Raw genomic sequence first — 8,309 nt, 5'->3', positions numbered from 1 at the left:
TTTTGACAAGTTAAACACTTTGAAACATATTCCGCCACATCATTCTTCATACCCGGCCACCAAAACATCGCCTTTAAATCATGGTACATCTTAGTACTTCCCGGGTGAATGGAGAATCCGCTTTTGTGTGCCTCCTTTAAAATATCTTGCCTCAAAGTGCCAACATCCGGCACAATGATCCTACCCTTGAATCTCCATAACCCATCTTTTTCTTCCGACACTCTCCACCGTTTTCCTTGCTCAATAGCCGGTAACACCTTCCATAACGCTTCATCATTTTGATGAGCCTTTAGGAGTTCGGACTTAAAGTCACTCGAGATTTCTAATCGGCTCAAGCACAAAGTTCCGGATACTTCTCGAGCACCAATTTGTAGACTCTCAAATCCCTTGAGCAATTTCTCCTCTTGAAGCATCATCCAAGCCGCATATAACGACTTCCGACTTAACGCATCCGCCACTACGTTCGCCTTTCCCGGATGGTAATTCAACTCAAAGTCGTAGTCCTTCAACAATTCCATCCACCTCCTCTGCCTCATATTGAGCTCTTTCTGATCAAAGAGATACTTCAAGCTTTTATGATCGGAGAAAACTTGGAACTTGACCCCATAGAGATAATGCCTCCACACCTTTAAGGCAAACACAACCGCAGCGAGTTCCAAATCGTGCGTAGGGTAACTAACTTCATGAGGTCTCAACTGTCGTGAGGCATACGCCACCACATTACGATGCTGCATCAGCACGCACCCTAAACCCTTCAATGAGGCATCACAATACACCTCAAATGGCTCATTCGGCTCGGGTAATACTAACACAGGTGCAGTGGTCAACTTTTTCTTTAATGTCTGAAAGCTCTCCTCGCACTCAGGAGTCCAAACAAATGGAGTGTCTTTGCGAGTTAACTTGGTCATTGGCAAGGCTATCTGTGAAAAGCCTTTGATAAACCTTCGGTAATAGCCAGCTAAACCCAGAAAACTCCTTATCTCTGTTATGGTGGTTGGTTGTTTCCAATCCATTACAGCCTCCACCTTAGTTGGATCTACGGCTATTCCCTTCTTACTCACCACATGGCCCAAAAACTTCACCTCACTCTTCCAAAACTCACATTTAGACAGTTTTGCATAAAGTTTCTTCTCCTTTAGAATCTGCAACACGGTCCTCAAGTGTTCCGCATGCTCTTCTTCAGTCTTGGAATAAATCAATATGTCATCAATGAAGACAACAACGAATTTATCCAGAAACGGACGGAAAACTCTATTCATGTAATCCATAAACACTGCAGGAGCGTTCGTCAACCCAAAAGACATTACAGTGTACTCGTAATGACCATAACGAGTCCTAAAAGCGGTCTTAGGGATATCCTCACCCCTCACCCTTATCTGGTGATAACCGGATCGCAAATCGATCTTGGAGAAAACTCCCGCTCCTTGTAACTGATCCATAAGATCATCAATTCTCGGCAATGGGTACTTATTCTTTATTGTAACCTTGTTCAGCTGCCTGTAATCCACACAAAGCCGCATACTCCCATCCTTCATCTTCACCAGTAATACTGGAGCACCCCACGGAGAGACACTTGGGCGTATAAAATTCTTTCCCAACAAATCCTCTAACTGAGACTTTAGCTCGTTCATCTCTAACGGTGACATCCTATAAGGAGCACTTGAGATTGGTCCCGCTCCGGGCACCAATTCAATAGCAAACTCAACCTCTCGGTTAGGTGGAAACTCATCAATATCATCAGGAAATACTTCCGGAAACTCACACACAACCGGAATCTGTTCCAACTTTTGATCATCACCCGAAACACCCGCGGTTAACAACATGATACCCTGACATTTGATTCCAGAACAGTTCACCATCATCGAATTCAAGTAATAATTATTCACCACGACCGGTCCTTCTGTATCTTCCGGCATAAAGTACACCGACTTTGTAGAACAATCAAGCAGAACATGATTCTTAGATAACCAGTCCAATCCCAAGATAAGATCAAGTCCAACCATCGGCAAGCAGATTAAATTATGAACAAAATCGCGCTGCTTGAACCTAAAAGAAACTTCCGGACATCCTAGCCTAGTTACCATGGCTTCATGGGTAGCATTATATACCTTTAGGTCATAACCTAAAGTTGCAATCTTCAACCCTAACTCATGGGCTTTCTCAAATGCAATGAATGAATGTGATGCTCCCGAATCAAATAAAGCATTTAAAGTTTGACCAGCTATTTCACAGTTACCTCGAATGAGTGTCTCAGATCCCTCAGCTCCTACAGCTGAAGTGGTGAACACCCGACCAGTCTGTTGTGCCTTCCCAGCACCTTGTTTCTGCCTCTCCAGACAATTGGCGGCTTTATGCCCCGCTTTTCCACAATTGTAGCACAAACCCCATCCGGCCTTGCATGGTGCTCCCGGATGGTGACTCCCACACCTAGTGCAAGCTTGATCATTCTGAGGCTGCTTCCCAAACTTCTTTCCTTGGGAGTTGTTGTTGTTGGGCCTCCTGAAAGAGCTTCCCCTCTTGAAAGACGGACCTCTAGGTGCAAAGCTCTTCCCTCGGTTCTGTGGGAATGATCCCCTTTGACTCCCTTTCTCAGCGGTTGCCCTTTTCACACACTCTTCAGCAACCCTACACTTATTCACCAATTCGGAGAAAGTCCTAATCTCCATTGGTCCCACTGAACTGAAGATATCACTCCGGAGTCCTCCTTCATACTTAACACACTTCCATTCCTCATAGTCCACCGGAGTCCCTTGGCACATACGAGAGAACCTGAACAGCTCCTCAAACTTGTCAGTATACTCTGATATGGACATAGTACCCTGTTTCAGCTGTAGCAATTCAAGTTCCTTAGCCGTCCTAGCAGAAGTCGGAAAGTACTTCTTATAAAACTCCTCTTGGAAAACATTCCAAGTGATATAGTCATCGCCTTGCTGCAGAAGGCGTCGGATACCTTGCCACCAATGCGACGCTTCACCGACAAGCATATAGGTAGCAAACTCAACACGCTGTCCTTCAGGCACCACTTGCGCTTGCAGCGCTCGCTCTATAGCTTGAAACCATGTGTCAGCCTCAGTCGGACTAGTAGTTCCCTTGAACTTAGGCAGATTGACCTTCAAAAAGTTTGCCAAGGTCATCGGACCCCGAACTCCACCTCCATCATTACCATGGTTGTTCATCTGTTGACCAAGAGCCTCAGCATTGGCTTGCATAGCAGCAGCCATGTTCTCCAACGCAGCCATAAAGTTCACCGGGTCATTAGGGTTATTCTCCGGCACACGAGCACTCGTACGACCTCTCGCACTACCTCTACCGCGTCCACGAGGCGCCATCTGGTTCCTATACATACCAAACAATCGATATTAAGTTGATCAGTCTCAATATCGGAAGTCTAGTACTTCAAAGTCCCAAATGCATGCTCATGAACGTTTATGCCAATTATATCAAGCAGATATACTAATAGCACATAACACACACTCAGAGAATGCACAGAAGCATAATCAGTCCATCCCTCAGGCTCTACAGGAACGAACTGCTCTGATACCATAATGTAACACCCCACCATACAGAGTCTTATGCTTAAGTCATAATTCAGAGATGGCAAGGTATTACGACCTCTAAAATAAAAATTAGTACGTATAATAGTATGAATAATTGATTATAACTAGGAGCCTTTGTAGAAAAAGGGGTAAACAAAAACCGCAACCTTAAAGCGCAACACTCCGATCGATAACATAACGAAAAAGGATAATCCAACGCGTGATTATATATAAACAGAGGAGTGTCAAAAACAGGAATATCAAGACTCAAGATCCGGCTGCGAAGATAACCGGTCCGAGCATAACAATATATACATATGATAAAATAAGGAAAACCCCAAAGGAAACCCAAAGGGACACAAATACAGAAAACCTATTCTCCAAAATCTCCCATAAGAGGAGTCATCACAGTTTGTATTATTTAATGGAGATATAAGTATCTAAACAAAACATATAAACCAAAAACATGGTCCCCAAGAACAAGGAATCTTCGCAATCAAGAAGTCTCCAGCATGCCTCAGCGGGAAACCTCACGTCCTGCATCTGAAAACCACAAAATCCGCATGGGTGAGAACCAGAGGTTCCCAGCAGGTAACAGCTTCCACATATATAATACATAATAATGGAGGAAAGCTGAAGGCAATCCTAGAACTCCCTCCAAGAAATATCAAAGCTTATAAACAAGCTAAACCATATAAGGGCATCTGACTAAAGATTCTTCAGTCTAACTAATACTTCCCTTTCCAATTCCTTCAAACCTCCCAACCACCAGCAGGAGTATATTATAGCAAACACAGTTATATCAGACAAAGAATATACAAGTAGGAGCAGTTAAGACATTTAGACAATTAGCAAGTAATATGCAGTCAAATAGGCAATCTCAAACAATTCACATAGTATGCATATGATGAATGCCTGTCCCTAGTGGCCGATGATATCATCTTGTCGGTTATATAGCCAACCCGACAAGTCCTGGTCGCTAACCATTGGACTGTCCCTCTGTCGTGCATCCCCAAACTCGAGTTATACTCGTTATAAACTTGATCATAAACATGATCCATATACATCACCCTCACTGGTGAATATTTACGGGGGTTCGAGCTCATCCGGGCCTTTCACAGTGCCCGGCCACACTTACGACATAGGGTCAACAGAGTCTCAAGCCTCAACCTGGAGCACGTGGTGGCTAGCCACTGCTACTACCCAGGGAAACTCGTATCTCTGATAGTGGAAGTGCAAATCACAATTATCAATAATTCAGCATCAACATGCGTGAATTCTCATCCATGGATCAACATCCATACTAGCCATTCCGGCTCACGGTTCAATCCAGAACCAGCCAATATTCATAGCATACACAGCTATTCCGGCTCACGGTTAAATCCATAACCAGCCATATTCATAAATAATCACGGCCCTTCGGCCAATGGCATAACAAGCACTTCCACCACCATCCTCCGCATCTCACATAATCATCTTGATCCTCATTAATCATTCATATTTTCCTTGCTTCACTCGCAAGTTACCTCATTCACTAGCCCCTTTTTAATAGCTAGGCAAGCCATAATGATTTAAGACATACATGGTGAGATCGGAGGCTTAGAAGTATGAGATTTGGCTTTTAAAACTCAAAAATCAACTTTGGGATGAAAACAGGGCCGCGCGTACGCGCACTCCACGCTCACGCGTGGATGGCCTCAAAAACTCATCGACGCGTAAGCGTCATGCACGCTAACGCGTGGGTTAAAAACTTGCCAATCGACGCGCACGCGTCAACCACGCGTACGCGCGGGTGTTCTCGTGCCCCAGGCACAACACCGGCACAGTTCTGGCATAACTCTCTGGAAAATGGCTGGGCATTGGGTGCAGCACAATCGGCGCGCCCGCGCACATCACGCGTACGCGTGGATGGCGCTTTTCGGAAGATCGGCGCGTACGCGCCAGGTGCGCCTACGCGCAAGGGGTGATTCTGCTAAAATTTTTCTAAGTTAAAAGCTGCAGAATTCACAGATTTTCACCCCAATCTTCCAACGGACATAACTTCCTCATTTTAAATCGTTTTTCACCCGTTCTTCGAACGGCATGGACATCCCGGATCCAATTTCATTTCTAAATAGATTTGGTACAAAACGGGGATCCGTAGTCCAAGTTACGTCCCGTCAAAGTATGCCCAAAAACCATATTTTCATACAAAACCACAATATGCCATTTTCAAAACAAACCATTTTCAACTCTTTCCAAAATCAATCAAAATATGCCAATTTCATCCCTTTTCTTTGAAATCAATCAAAATGTATCAAATTCAACATCAAGCCTCCTCAACTCACTCATTGACACATTACCACAATATACAAAATCACTATCTCATCATTTTAGCCCACTTCACCTAAGTGGCTCAAACTCAAACATATTGACATATCATATACTATTCCTCATGCCAATTCCCAACAACACCAATTCCAATAAATCATTATGGTACACAATCAACATCATACTCACCACCAACATGGTTCAACCCACAATTCAACCATAACCAATAATCAAGCATATATCACAACATGCATATTTCTCATACATCATACCACCAAGGCATCAATAATCATCATCACATATATGACCACATCATATATCTCAATCATTCAATAACATCAACCATTCAATGCCTATCTTAGGGCCTCTAGCCTAAGTATTTCCTACCACATTACATATTAGATACGGGAAACCGAAACCATACCTTAGCCGAATTTCCCAAGCTCCACCGGAGCACTTCTAAACCACTTATCCACAAGCTCTCAAGGCCTCAACACCACCAAGAACAGATTTTTCACCACCAAACCCTTTCCAAGCTTTTCAAAGTCACCAATCAAGCTCCAATATTCACATATACACAACCTAAGCCACAATCATCATACCCATACACAACATCTCAAAACCCAAACATCATAAAACAACAAAAATACACTAGGGTTGAGAATCTTACCACACCCAAGGTCCAAGGAGACAAGATTAACCTTCTCCTTCAAGAGGGTTGGGTCCTATAACATCAAAGAACCCAAAATCTCAACATTTCACCCATAAAACTCGAAAATAGGAGCTGAGATTTCGAACAGCAAGGTGTGGCTTACCTCAAGATTGATTATATGGGTTTTGTAGAGCTCTCCGCGGTGAACGCGTGGCCGCAAACGGGGCGGCAATCGGAGCTCTAGATCAAAAGTTATGGTGATTTGAAGATCAAGTGAGAGAGAGAAGTTGAGAGAATGTTCTTCCCTTCCTCTCCACCATTTCAGCTTGTGTGTGTAACAAATGAGGAGAGAGAGTGCTGAAAACTAGGGTTTTGGTTAAGTTATGTTGGGCCAAGGGCCCACTTTGGGTCCAATTGGCCCAGTTTGGCCCGTTCGGTCCAATCTTGGTCCGAATTCTATAAAATTGGTACCAAAATTCTCGTCTCAGTCTCCTCTATCACATTTAGCCATAAAAATCACATTTTAGGCTTTCTAGAATAAATTCTCATTTATGGGTTAATTAGCCATTAATTAACCGGGTTTTACAGCATGAGTTTATACACCTCAGGGTTCACTCTATTTGTCTTCACAGTATCACAGATCTACAGAAAATTGGAAATAAATTGATTTGGGTCTTCGTGGGGAAGACCATAATACTGGCAGTTTTGTTGCACCAAGGTGACCAATTGTGGCTTCAACGCAAAGTTGTTCGCAGCTATAGGAGGCACCACAATGCTTTTTCCATACAGATCTGCAGTAGGAGCAGAGTAAGAGCCAAGTACTCTCCTTTGTTGCTCATTCCCATTCGAGTTTGCCACATTGGCATCAGCAGCATTGTTAAGATCTATAGTGAATTCTGCAGCCTTGTAAAGTCTTGTTTGTTGCAAACGCCACCTGAAAGTCCTTTCAAGTTCAGGTTCAAAGTCTAAGAGATGTTCTCTATCTCTGTTCCTGCGCATAAACAAACAGAAGACAAGAAAAGATGGAACTCTCTACGTCAGAGTGCAGAGAATTCTCAGTGAGGTAACATGAGTAAAGAAATAAAAATATTGAATAAAACAAACAAACACTAAAATTCGAAAATTACTAGTAAAATTAATACTAAAATTTTTTGAAATTATTAGGCAAATTAAATAAGAAAAATTAAAATAAGACTAACTAGGAGACACCAAACTTAATTCCAGAAATTAAGAAAAATATTAGTGCTAATTTTTTTTCGAAAATACTAAAGCAAAATTTAAATAAAATTAAAACTAAAACGCCTAATCTAAGCAATCAAACAACTGATAGTTGTTAATCACTATCAATCCCCGGCAACGGTGCCAAAAACTTGGTGCGGAATTTATAACCCACAAACTAACCGACAAGTGCACCAGGTCGTACAAAGTAGTACATCAAGTGAATAAGGGTCGATCCCACGAGGATTGATGGACTAAGCAACAATGGTTGATTAAATTACTTAGTTAGACAAACAGAAAAGAGCGTTTGGGTCTCAATTGCATTAAACAGTAAATTCAGAATATCAGAAGACAGGCAAATAAATAAGTTGGGAATAAAATATGTAGAAAAAGTTAAGGCTTCAGAGTTATCTATTTTCCGGATTGACTTTTCTTGCTAACTATTTTAATCATGCAAGATTTAATTTATGGCAAACTATATGTGACTAGACCCTAATTCCTTAGACCTTTATAGTCTCCTCTTATTCTCATCAACCGCTAATTCCTTGGTCAATTAATTCCAATTAGAGGGTGAAATTCAATTCTAGTTTATA

At 42.4% G+C, this 8,309-nt stretch overlaps 1 long non-coding RNA gene across 1 annotated transcript; it reads right to left on the bottom strand.

The window, feature by feature from the left end:
- Nucleotides 1-3,745: 3,745 nt before the first annotated feature.
- LOC140182742 (uncharacterized) lies at nt 3,746-6,849 on the bottom strand. The gene is made up of 4 exons (XR_011878825.1): nt 6,662-6,849; nt 6,517-6,571; nt 6,271-6,428; nt 3,746-4,079 (listed from the first exon to the last, which is right to left on the bottom strand). It is a non-coding gene; the product is annotated as an uncharacterized lncRNA (long non-coding RNA).
- Nucleotides 6,850-8,309: the final 1,460 nt, after the last annotated feature.

The sequence above is a fragment of the Arachis hypogaea genome, chromosome 3 (genome assembly GCF_003086295.3).
Source record: "Arachis hypogaea cultivar Tifrunner chromosome 3, arahy.Tifrunner.gnm2.J5K5, whole genome shotgun sequence".
Taxonomy (NCBI): domain Eukaryota; kingdom Viridiplantae; phylum Streptophyta; class Magnoliopsida; order Fabales; family Fabaceae; genus Arachis; species Arachis hypogaea.
This window is presented reverse-complemented; position numbering and strand designations above follow the sequence as displayed.